General features: G+C 38.9%; 1 protein-coding gene across 1 annotated transcript in view; it reads right to left on the reverse strand.

Moving 5' to 3' along the window:
• Positions 1-12,102, reverse strand: part of DCX (doublecortin) — a 399,460-nt gene that overhangs the window by 288,035 nt on the left and 99,323 nt on the right. The window contains exon 3 of the mRNA XM_055565318.1: positions 2,248-2,319. The gene's annotated coding sequence lies outside the window, so the exon portion shown is untranslated. The remainder of the gene's footprint in view (positions 1-2,247; positions 2,320-12,102) is intronic.

Below are 12,102 nucleotides of genomic sequence, written 5' to 3' on the forward strand. Positions count from 1 at the left end.
TTTTTTTAAGTCATGCTAATTATTTAAGAGAAGAAGAGAGGCTCTAAGTCCATCTAATTTTCTTGACTATTTTTATACATAAATTTTAAATTTCATGTGTTAAAAATAAGTATATTTTAGGATGTGAAGCTGATAATCTTTTAGAAATTCTTCCATGTTTAATCCTTTCTGTTACCCCTCTCACACTCAATGATGTCACTGAGGTGAATAAGAACTGACTCTACAAAAGAAAATTGAAAGGGTGAAAAGGACAAAGATCAATTCAAATATGAATAGAGATAATCATGTTTTAAATCTTATAATTAATTTAACATGTACAGTCCACAAAAAGATGTGGGCAGCAATAGAATCTCCCTGGTTTAAATCAAGAGAATTGGGGGATTAGAAATGACATTTAATAGAATTATTATTATAAGCATATCTTATTATTAAGATGAATGAAATTCACATTTTATCTGAGTTTCTGAACACATACTGAGCAATTACAAGAATGTTTAAATAAATAAATCATTGAAGTCCTCTACTCAAGTTAATCCCCTTTAATTAGGCAAAAGCTTAGTAGAAAAGATTAGTCTTTACAGAGCTATCAGTATTTGAAAACTAAATTCAATTTGACAAATTAAAGAGATTAAATTCAAGGCAAAGCACAGGGTAAGGATCTAGCAATCAGAAGATCTATTTGTGCATCTAATTCCTTGAGTAAACCTGGGCAAAATACTTTAAACCCTAAGCTCTAGATTGATGGGTGGATAGAGGAATGTGTGATAAAGCAAGTTAAATAATATGTTAATTATAGAATATAGATGCTGAGAATATGGATGTTCACTGTAAAATTCTTTCACCTTTTCTGTATGTATGAAAATTTTAGTAATAAACTATTGCAAATAAGAAAACTCCTCAATTCCTTATAATTAGTGACAACAGGGTCATAGTCTCACTTTGACCATAAAAGATGGTTGTGTGCATGTGTGTGTGTGTGTTTTACCTGACATGCTAACCAACTTGCAGTACCTGCACTACATTTCCCACATATTCCATTATTTTATCTCTAATTTTAGATGTTGGACTAGAAGGGACAGTGAAGATGGTATGGTATTCCTTTATTATCTTCATTTATGCCCACTCCACTGCAATTAGGAGAGCAGCCACAAGAACAATCAGAAGCTCCATGTCACGAATTTTTATGAAATGATTCCAAGTTTATAGCTGTCAGTCCATCCCACCAGAACAATAGCAGAGTTCACAATCTGTGTGGAATATGGATAAACCATATTTCTTAGGAGAGAGGGGATAATGGAGAAATAAAAGTTTCCTAAAACAAATACTCTTTAGTATTTAGTTGACAACTTATCCAATTTTATGTTTGTATCATCAAGGGAAAATGGGGTCTTTTCTCAAAAGGGAAATTCTATTACTAATTCTTAATCACTAAAGGAATTAATATTCAGGGCCCTACTAGGAAGCAGGCTGGCTAGAAAGGTAGAAAACAATTTTAGTGTGAGTTAGGTGAAGAGGGCAAACCATGAGATATAGCTGGGTATGAGACCTTCTCTGTGAGGCAGAGACTTTTTGGCTATTTCTGCTCACTATTATTTCCCTAGGTACTAGACCAGAGCCTAGGATGCAGTTATTGTTGTTGTTTAGTCGCTCACTGGTGTCCGACTCTTTGTGACCCCTTGGACTGTAGCCCGCCAGGCTCCTCTGTCCATGAAATTTCCCAGGCAAGAATACTGGAGTGAGTTGCCATTTTCTTCTTCAGGGGATCTTCCAGACTGAGGGACTGAACCTGTATCTCCTGCATTGCAGGCAGATTCTTTACCAGTAGCCACTTGGAAAGCCCTAGCACACAGTAGGTACTCATTAAATACTGAATAAAGGAATTCTCCCTAGTTGACTAGATTGTAAGCCCATTTAAAGCATGTACCAGAGCTTGCCATTAATTATATTAAAAAGAACCAGGCAGTCTAGCCCGAAACTAAAACACCATAGTTTAAAATTAGAATACCAGTAGGATGCTGTGTTTCTTATCATTCTCATAGTACGACTCTTTCTCTCTCTCAGCTTGTTCATTCAGAAATTTTAACAGCTTAACACTTTGCATGAGATGAAGTATGTATTTTGAAAAAGAAGAAAGGGAACTTTTACTTTCAGATACTAAGAGGACTAATATTTCCTAGTTGCAATTTTAAGACATTTAGGCAGATATGTGTATATTACAGTTAACTGTTTTCTGTAGAAGTTGCCTACCTTTATGTTGCTGTGACTTTTGGATGACTGGAAGAACTCGTATGAATCAGGAAGTATTAATGATTGCTATTCCTGAAAAACAAAAAAAAAGAACTGATAAATTTGTAAATTTTCACTGGCTGTTTGAGATAGAGCTGGTAATTAATCATCTATTCATTCAGTCATTCAACAGGTACTTAATGACTGGCTATAATGCTTCAAAAGAATTGATGCCTTTGAACTGTGGTGTTGGAAAAGACTCCGGAGAGTCCCTTAGACTGCAAGGAGATTAAGCTAGTCCATCCTAAAGGAAATCGGTCCTGAATATTCATTGGAAGGACTGATTCTGAAGCTGAAACTCCAATACTTTGGCCACCTGATGCAAAGAACTGACTCACTGGAAAAGACCCTGATGCTGGGAAAGATTGAAGGAAGGCAGGAGGAGAAGAGGATGACAGAGGATGAGATGGTTGGATGGCATCACTGACTCAATGGACATGAGTTTGAGCAAGTTCTGGGAGTTGGTGATGGACAGGGAAGCCCGACCTGCTGCAGTCCATGGAGTCACAAAGAGTCAGACACGACTGAGCTGATAATGCTTCAGGCGCTGAGCTAGGACTTAAGGATATGAAAACAGTAAGAGTGGATCCATCTCCTACAGGAGCTCAAAGCCTAGTTGGAGAGAGAGAGATAAGGATATCAGTCAACAGAGTGCAGTGTAATACAAAAGTACTACAAAAAAGCAATAGAGAAATGGGGAACTTGATTAGTTTTCTAGTGTAATTGACTAAACAACATTGACTAATAACAGAATCATTTTAAACAATAATAGAATCATTTTTATATCAGAAGAGTTTTGAAAAAATATGAACCAACTATAGTATTTCACTTAAAAAAAGAAACTAATTTTATATTACTATTTTGTTAGTGTGTTGGTGCACATGGTCTTTAAAAACAAAACATGAAAAATGTGAAAAATGAATTATTATACAGGAGTACAAGCTTTAATAAACAGCATAATTTTTAAACAATTTTGAGATAGAATTCACATACCATAAAGTTCACCTTTTAAAGTGTATATTTCAGTGTTTTTTGATATATTCAATGAATTTATAGCCATTATCACTAGGTAATTCCAAAATAATTTTAACTACCCTGAAAGAAACCCCATTCTCATTAGCAGTCACTTCCCATTTCTCTTTAAAAACTCCTCCCAGCCCTAAGCAACTACTAATCTACTTTGCCTACTCAGGACATTTCATATCAATAAAATCATATATATGGTATTTTGTGTGTGGCTTCCTTCATTTGGCACAATGTTTTCAAGATCTATCCATGTCTAAGAATGTATCAGTAGTTTATTCATTTTCATGGCTAAATAAAATTCATATATATATACAAATACATATATATATGATGGTGAGCATCTTCAGTTCAGTCCAGTTCAGTCGCTAAGTCATGTCCGACTCTTTGCAACCCCATGAATCACAGCACACCAGGCCTCCCTGTCCATCACCAACTACCAGAGTTCACTCAAACTCATGTCCATCGAGTCAGTGATGTCATCTAGCCATCTCATCTTCTGTCGTCCCCTTCTCCTCCTGCCCCCAATCCCTCCCAGCATGAGGGTCTTTTCCAATGAGTCAACTCTTCACATGAGGTGGCCAAAGTATTGGAGTTTCAGCCTCAGCATCAGTCCTTCCAATGAACAACCAGGACTGATCTCCTTTAGAATGGACTGGTTGGATCCCCCTGCAGTCCAAGGGACTCTCAAGAGTCTTCTCCAACACCATAGTTCAAAAGCATCAATTCTTTGGCGCTCAGCTTTCTTCACAGTCCAAATCTCACATCCATACATGACCACTGGAAAAACCATAGCCTTGACTAGACGGACATTTGTTGGCAAAGTAATGTCTCTGCTTTTGAATATGCTATCTAGGTTGGTCATAACTTTCCTTCCAAGGAGTAAGCGTCTTTTAATTTCATGGCTGCAATCACCATCTGCAGTGATTTTGGAGCCCCAAAAAAGTCTGACACTGTTTCCCCATCTATTTCCCATGAAGTGATGGGACCAGATGCCATGATCTTTGTTTTCTGAATGTTGAGCTTTAAGCCAACTTTTTCACTCTCCTCTTTCACTTTCATCAAGAGGCTTTTTAGTTCCTCTTCACTTTCTGCCATAAGGGTGGTGTCATCTGCATATCCGAGGTTATTGATAATTCTCCCGGCAATCTTGATTCCAGCTTTTGTTTCTTCCAGTCCAGCGTTTCTCATTATGTACTCTGCATAGAAGTTAAATAAGCAGGGTGACAATATACAGCCTTGACGTACTCCTTTTCTTATTTGGAACCAGTCTGTTGTTACATGTCCAGTTCTAACTGTTGCTTCCTGACCTGCATATAGGTTTCTCAAGAGGCAGGTCAGGTGCTCTGGTATTCCCATCTCTTTCAGAATTTTCCACCATTTATTGTGATCCACACAGTCAAAGGCTTTGGCATAGTCAATAAAGCAGAAATAGATGTTTTTCTTGAACTCTCTTGCTTTTTCCATGATCCAGCAGATGTTGGCAATTTGATCTCTGGTTCCTCTGCCTTTTCTAAAACCAGTTTTAACATCTGGAAGTTCACAGTTCACGTATTGCTCAAGCCTGGCTTGGAGAATTTTAAGCATTACTTTACTAGCGTGTGAGATGAGTGCAATTGTGCAGAAGTTTGAGCATTCTTTGGCATTGCCTTTCTTTGGGATTGGAATGAAAACTAACCTTTTCCAGTGAGCATCTTAGTGGCTGTTTATTGGTCATTTGTATGTCTTCTTTAGAGAAATGTCTCTTTAGATCCTTTGCTGTTTTTTAATTGGATTATTATAGAGTTGTAAGAGTTCCTTATCTATTCTAAGTACTTTATTATATAAGAAATTTGGAAATGTTTTCTCCCATTCTGTGGGTTGTCTTTTCACTTTCTTGATGGTATCATTCGCAGCACAAAAGTTTTAAATTTTGGTATAGTCTAATTTATCTTTTCCTTTTGTTTTGTCACTTGTGTTTTGTTGGTGTCATATTTAAGAAATCACTGTTTTAATCCAAGGTAACAGCACAATTTTTAAACAATAGGTCAAATATAACTGAGTACTCAAAACAAAGGTATCTTCACAACTACCTATGGTTGTAGGCTGCCTTGGTATCATTAGATCATATTTATTTAACACTTTTATCTTTTTCAAAGTACTTTTTACCTGGAGACTCAACATAGCATTTAATCCAACAAATTATCACAGGTGCTAGTATCTGGCAGTCTCATCCCCAGGATTCAAGGATGATTAAAACAGTATCTCTGAGAAAGACACTGAATACTTACCTACAGTATATTGTGTATAAATATTATGAAGAGGCAATATACATGATGCTATCAGAACACTGATGAAGTAATTCTACTTGGCGTGGTGTTGGGAGTCAGGGAAAGTTCATGAAAAGAGTTTAGCCAACTCAATAAATATTTATTGAGTATCTATTCTATGGTAGATATTGTGCTAGGTTCCAGAATGTAGCAGTGAATAATTCTGATATGGTTGTAGCTTTCAAGGAGCTGACAGTCTAGAGCAAATGTGGCCTGTGAATGACCTGTAAACTAAGAATGATTTTTACAGTTTTAAAGAGTTATAGCACAAACAAAGAAGGATATACAACAGCAAGAAACATAAAACAGATATGCCAAGATGGTCTAAAATATTTACTATCTGGTCATTTATAGAAAAACTTTCCTGTCCCTTGGTCTTGAGCAGTGGTTCTCAAATTTGGCTACATATTGGAGTCAGTTGGGAGGCTTTAAAAAAATTACACAGATGCATGAATCCCAAGCTGATATTCTTACTTAACTAGTCTGTTGAATGGTCAGAGCCATAGGAATTTTTAAAAGCTTACAAGTTGATTCTAGCACAGAGGTGATGTTGAGAAAATTTGTTCTAGAGCACTGCTGTCAACTAGAGTTTTCTCCAATGATCAAGATGTTCTATAGAGTCAGTACTCCCTATTCATGGATGCAGAAACTGTGGGTAGGGAGGACTGATAGTACTATGCCATTTTATAAAAGGGACTTGAGTATCCACAGATTTTGGTATCCATGGGGGTCCTGGACCAATCTCTTGTAAATACAAGCCACAGCTGTACTATCCTGTCCAACATTGTAGCCACTGGTGACATGGATACTAAGCACTTGAAATCTGGCTACAGTAGTTGACCTAGGAACTGATTTTTTTAATTTTATTTAATATTAATCAATTTGAATCTAAAATAGCCACATGTAGCTATTGACCACTATATTGGCTACGGCAGCCCTAGAAGGAAGGCTGATATGAAACAAAGATCAAATGATACCCATAGAGAGGTTATATGTTCTGTTCTAATTGTTTTACATATGACAACTTCTTTAATCTCCAAAACAACCCCCTGGGCTAAGTATGATTATCTTCTCCATTATCAAAATGAAGAAACTAAGAAACAGAGAGGTTTAACTAAGAGTTTAAATAATTTGCTCAAGGTCTAATAGTCACTAAGTGGTAGAATTAACATTAGAACTCAAGTTATTTGGCTCTAAAATCCATGCTCTTAATAATTCACAAAACCCATCAATTAGTTAAATAACATAGGAACCTGGAATGTTAGATCCATGAATCAAGGCACATTGAAAGTGGTCAAACAGGAGATGAAAAGAGTGAACGCCGACATTCTAGGAATCAGTGAACTAAGATGGACTGGAATGGGTGAATTTAACTCAGATGACCATTATATCTACTACTGTGGGCAGGAATCCCTTAGAAGAAATGGAGTAACCATCATAGTCAACAAAAGAGCCTGAAATGCACTACTTGGATGCAATCTCAAAAATGACAGACTGATTCATCTCTGTTCGTTTCCAAGGCACTATTTAATATCATGGTAATCCAAGTCTGTGCCCCAACGAGTAATACTGAAGAAGCTGAAGTTGAACAGTTCTATGAAGACTTACAAGACCTTCTGGAACTAACACCCAAAAAAGATGTCCTTTTCATTATAGGGGACTGGAATGCAAAAGTAGGAAGTCAAGAAACACCTGGAGTAACAGACAAATTTGGCTTTGGAGTACAGAATGAAGCAGGGCAAAGGCTAATAGAGTTCTGGCAAGAGAACGCAAAGGTGATAGCAAACACCCTCCACCAACAACACAAGAGAAGACTCTACACAAGGACATCACCAGATGGTCAACACCGAAATCAGACTGATTATATTCTTTGCAGCCAAAGATGGAGAAGCTCTATACAGTCAACAAAAACAAGACCAGGAGCTGACTGTGGCTCAGATCATGAACTCCTTATTGCCAAATTCAGACTGAAAATGAAGAAAGTGGAGAAAACCACTAGACCATTCAGGTATGACCTAAATCAAATTCCTTATGACTCTACAGTGGAAGTGAGAAATAGATTTAAGGGACTAGAACTGATAGACAGAGTGCCTGATGAACTATGGATGGAGGTTCGTGACACTGTACAGGAGACAGGGATCAAGACTATCCACAAGAAAAAGAAATCCAAAAAAGCAAAATGGCTGTCTGAGAAGCCCTTACAAACAGCTGTGAAAAGAAGGGAAGTGAGAAGCAAAGGAGAAAAGGAAAGATATACCCATTTGAATGCAGTGTTCCAAAGAATAGCAAGGAGAGAGGAGAAAGCATTCCTCAGTAATCAGTGCAAAGAAATAGAGGAAAACAACAGAATGGGAAAGACTACAGATCTCTTCAAGAAAATCAGAGATACCAAGGGAACATTTCATGCGAAGATGGGCTCAATAAAGGACAGAAATGGTAGGGACCTAACAGAAGCAGAAGATACTAAGAAGAGGTGGCAAGAATACACAGAAGAACTGTACAAAAATGATCTTCATGACCTAGATAATCACAATGGTGTGATCACTCATCTAGAGCCAGACATCCTTGAATGTGAAGTCAAGTGGGCCTTAGAAAGCATCACTACGAACAAAGCTAGTGGAGGTGATGGAATTCCAGTTGAGCTATTTCAAATCCTGAAAGATGAGGCTGTGAAAGTGCTGCACTCAATATGCCAGCAAATTTGGAAAACTCAGCAGTAGCCACAGGACTGGAAAAGGTCAGTTTTCATTCGAATCCCAAAGAAAGGCAATGCCAACGAATGCTCAAACTACTGCACAATTGCACTCATCTCACAGCAGCACACACTAGTAAAGTAATGCTTAAAATTCTCCAAGCCAGGCTTCAGCAATATGTGAACTGTTAACTTCCAGATGTTCAAGCTGGATTTAGAAAACACAGAGGAAGCAGAGATCAAATTGCCAACATCCAATGGATCATCAAAAAAGCAAGAGAGTTCCAGAAAAACATCTATTTCTGCTTTATTGACTATGCCAAAGCCTTTGACTGTGTGGATCACCATAAACTGTGGAAAATTTTGAGAGATGGGAATACCGCACCACCTGACCTGCCTCTTGAGAAACCTGTATGCAGGTGAGGAAGCAACAGTTAGAACTGGACATGGAACGACAGATTTGTTCCAAATAGGAAAAGGAGTACACCAAGGCTGTATATTGTCACCCTGCTTATTGAACTTATATGCAGAGTACATCATGAGAAATTCTGGGCTGGAAGAAGCACAAGCTGGAATCAAGATTGCTGGGAGAAATATCAATAACCTCAGATATGCAGATGACACCACCCTTATGGCAGAAAGTGAAGAAGAACTAAAGAGCCTCTTAATGAAAGTGAAAGAGGAAAGTGAAAAAGTTGGTTTAAAGTTCAACATTCAGAAATCTAAGTTCATGGCATCCAGTCCCATCACTTCATGGGAAATAGATGGGTAAACAGTGGAAACAGTGGCTGACTTTACTTTTCTGGGTTCCAAAATCACTGCAGATGGTGAGTGCAGCCATGAAATCAAAAGACACTTGCTCCTTGGAAAAAAAGCAGTGACAAACCTAGACAGCATATTAAGAAACAGAGACATTATTTTGCTGACAAAGGTCCCTCTAGTCAAAGCTATGGTTTTCCAGTAGTCATATATGTATGTGAGAGCTGGATCATAAAGAAATCTGAGCACCAAAGAATTGATGCTTTTGAACTGTGGTGTTGGAGAAGACTCTTGAGAGTCCCTTGGACTGCAAGGAGATCCAACCCATCCATCTGTCTGACTCTTTGTGAGGGCATGGACTGTAGGCTACAGGATGAGATGGCTGTACATGGCCTACATGGACTGTAGGCTAGAGGATGGCTACATGGGATTCTCCAGGCAAGAGTACTGAAGTGGGTTGCCATTTCCTTCTCCAGGGGATCTTCCCAACCCAGGGATCGAACCCGGATCTCCAACATTCCAGGCAGACGCTTTAACCTCTGAGCCAGCAGGGAAGCCCAAAGGAAATCAGTCCTGAATATTCACTGGAAGGACTGATGCTGGAGCTGAAACTCCAATACTTTGGCCACCTGATGTGAAGAACTGACTCATTGGAAAAGACCCTGATGCTGGGAAAGATTGAGGGCAGGAGGAGAAGTGGACGACAGAGGATGAGATGGTTGGATTGCATCACCGACTCAATGGACATGAATTTGGGTGAACTCCGGGAGTTGGTGATGGACAGGGAGGCCTGGCATGCTGCAGTTCATGGGGTCGCAAAGAGTTGGATGCGACTGAGCGACTGAACTGATACTGATGTGCACAAAGCATAACTGTCACAGCTGGAGGTAGCATGTCTAAGACCTACAGTGGACATTGTTAAATTTATCCACTGGCTTTGACATAATGAAAGGGAAACTAAAGAGAGGTAGCTTTTCAAATTACTGTAATTTATTATGGAATTACTCAACATAATAAAAGATTTTCAAATACAAATTCTAATCTAAATCAATCTTCCAATTAAAATATACTACAATCAGGCATATATTTTAGTGGTAGAGGAAGAAGAGCATAGTATCTTAGCCTTTACGGGGTGCCTGCAATGGTCCATTAGTTGCTTTGCAGGTATGGATGTGCTCTCCTTTTCCAGTGGTTAATTAGGTCATCAGCTTGGACAGGCACTTTATAAAGGCTCTGTTTAAAGAAAGTTCAAGTGTCTGAAGACAGACTATTATGAAAAGTCAAGAAATAAATACTGGAGAGGATGTGAAGAAAAAAAAAATCAGGAAAGAAGAAATCTACCCTTCTAGATTCTTCTGGCTGATCTAGGAATTAAGTTTACATGAGACAGGGGAAAAGTTTAATAACAAGAATACATGGGAGAGACACAAGAAAACAGCAGTATTTACCAGAGGGAAAGGGGGAGGGCAAAATGAATAAAGGGTATTAACTGTATGGTGATGGATGGAAACTAAACTTTTGGTGTTGAGCATGCTATAGTGTACATAGAAGTTGAAATATAATGTATTGAAATATAATGTAAAATGTATACCTGAAATTTATATAATGTTATCTCAAAAACAAACAAACAAAAAAGTCTGAAACTGAGCAGGACCCTGTGAGGCTCGTGGGTATGGAGCCTTTCTAGGTTCCCCGTTCCGTGTAGGGAACAGACTCCAGCTACCATGACCTTCACTGAGTCCCAAAGGGTAGACTGAGTTCAGTTCAGTTCAGTCGCTCAGTTGTATCCAACTCTTTGCAACCCCATGAATTGCAGCACACCAGGCCTCCCTGTCCATCACCAACTCCCAGAGTTCACTCAAACTCATGTCCATCGAGTCGGTGATGCCATCCAGCCATCTCATTCTCTGTCGTCCCCTTCTCCTCCTGCCCCCAATCCCTCCCAACATCAGAGTCTTTGCCAATGAGTCAAATCTTCACATGAGGTGGCCAAAGTATTGGAGTTTCAGCTTCAGCATCAGTCCTTCCAATGAACACCCAGGATTGATCTCCTTTAGGATGGACTGGTTGGATCCCCCTGCAGTCCAAGGGACTCTCAAGAGTCTTCTCCAACACCATACTTCAAAAGAATCAATTCTTCAGTGCTCAGCTTTCTTCACAGTCCAACTCTCACATCCATACATGACCACTGGAAAAACCATAGCCTTGACTAGACGGACCTTTGTTGGCAAAGTTATACCTCTGCTTTTCAATATGCTATCTAGGTTGGTCATAACTTTCCTTCCAAGGAGTAAGCGTCTTTTAATTTCATGGCTGCAGTCACCATCTGCAGTGATTTTGGAGCCCCCCAAAATAAAGTCTGACACTGTTTCCACTGTTTCCCCATCTAATTCCCATGAAGTGATGGGACCAGATGGCATGATCTTAGTTTTCTGAATGCTGAGCTTTAAGCAAACTTTTTTTTTTTTTTTAATTTTATTTTATTTTTAAACTTTACATAACTGTATTAGATTTGCCAAATATCAAAATGAATCCGCCACAGGTATACATGTGTTCCCCATCCTGAACCCTCCTCCCTCCTCCCTCCCCATTCCATCCCTCTGGGTCGTCCCAGTGCACCAGCCCCAAGCATCCAGTATCGTGCATCGAACCTGGACTGGCAACTCATTTCATACATGATATTTTACATGTTTCAATGCCATTCTCCCAAATCTTCCCACCCTCTCCCTCTCCCACAGAGTCCATAAGACTGTTCTATACATCAGTGTCTCTTTTGCTGTCTCGTACACAGGGTTATTGTTACTCTCCTCTTTCACTTTCTTCAAGAAGCTTTTTAGTTCCTCTTCACTTTCTGCCATAAGGGTGGTGTCATCTGCACATCTGAGGTTACTGATATTTCTCCTGGCAATCTTGATTCCAGCTTGTGCTTCTTCCAGCCCAGCGTTTCTCATGATGTACTCTGCATACAAGTTAAATAAGCAGGGTGACAATATACAGCCTTGGCGTACTCCTTTTCCTATTTGGAACCAGTCT

The sequence above is a fragment of the Bubalus kerabau genome, chromosome X, assembly GCF_029407905.1.
Source record: "Bubalus kerabau isolate K-KA32 ecotype Philippines breed swamp buffalo chromosome X, PCC_UOA_SB_1v2, whole genome shotgun sequence".
Lineage (NCBI taxonomy): Eukaryota > Metazoa > Chordata > Mammalia > Artiodactyla > Bovidae > Bubalus > Bubalus kerabau.